Source organism: Suncus etruscus, chromosome 2, assembly GCF_024139225.1.
Source record: "Suncus etruscus isolate mSunEtr1 chromosome 2, mSunEtr1.pri.cur, whole genome shotgun sequence".
NCBI lineage: Eukaryota > Metazoa > Chordata > Mammalia > Eulipotyphla > Soricidae > Suncus > Suncus etruscus.
The window spans coordinates 59574319-59575804 of NC_064849.1; positions in this window are offsets into that span (position 1 = coordinate 59574319).

A 1486-nucleotide genomic window follows, 5' to 3' on the forward strand; every position below is an offset into this window, starting at 1 on the left:
TGATCTTGGCTAGGAAAAAAGAATACGTTTTATTACTGATGTGGAAATATGAAAAATGAAAAGCTGAAAAATTTAAAAATGTTTTTGTCTATATAAGCTAAAATCGTGAGTCTTTGATAGTGAATAAAATTAAGACTTTAAACTATAATATGTATTAATAATTTAGGTTTTCTTACGTCAGTGCTGGGAATTGAATTCAGGGCCTCACATATGAAAGAAAATTCTTACCTCTTAAACTACATTCCTAGTCCCATTAACTCAAATGCATAAATTATTTCTATCTCTACTCATTACTTATTATTCTAAGTATGTTTATCATTATTAAATATAAAAAATCATTTAATCATGTTAATACTCAAAATATTTGAAGCAACGTGTGTAGTCTTTTATATGATTTCTATCATTTAACCTTCATATTTCTGTAATAAAATTAATTTATTAGATTTAATTGATCAGCTAAGTAGACAATTTAATTTTTTGTTGAGAGGTTGTTTTGGAGGTCACACCCAGTGGCGCTCAGGGCTTACTTCTGCTCTGAGAAATTGGTCCTGGCTTGGGTGACCATATGGGTTTCCGGAATTGAACCCAGGTCCTTCTGGGGCAAACGAATTACTGCTGTGCTATCTCTCCATCCCCTGCCTAGACTATATAATCTTTAATGATTTAAGCCAAGACAATTTATGTACCATGAGGTAAATTATTTTTATCAAATAAGGCTTAATGAAATACAGTCCATATTCTTTATTACTATGCTAAAGGTTACATATATAGTTGATAGATGACTTGTAAGTATATGTATAAACACATTATAAATTCATAGATGCATCTACATAAAACTATTAATGTAGTAAAATATTTGCTATTTTATGCTTAGTTCCACCAACCATTTAAGATGATGATATAAGAGAAGTGGTAAATAAATACTTGTCTTCCTTCTACTGTGAATATTCAGAAAAAAAGAAGAAAAAAAACACTTATGATTTAAAATAAATTCCTAAAAATCATCTGCATGTGTTATATTTGTTCATCAACAGGAGGAAAAAATAGACACATGCAAAAATTGAAATATCTATGCTAAATGTCTTTGATATCTTGCCAGATTTACCCACAGAAGGTCTCAACTATAAACAAACAGCTACTTACACATGTATGACCCTGGAAAGAAGATTGAGTGGGCACAAAATGGTGCTGTTTTATCTTGGGTTTTTGCTTCATTTTGAACTGTCAGATTTTCACCTCCTTTCAGGGAAAAGAAAAACAGGCACTGTGATTCTGCTTTTAGCATTGAAATAGAGTTGTGTAACCAAAACCAAGAAGCTGACTTACACCTTTACTAATGAAGAGATTTGTTTTCAAGGGTAAAATAGTACTTTGTGGTAGGAATGGCAATGTGACAACTACCACATCAGTAAATATAGACACTTCCTACACTGTTTTATTCACATTTCAGATCATAATATTTATTATTGGTTCAGAACACCTCCTA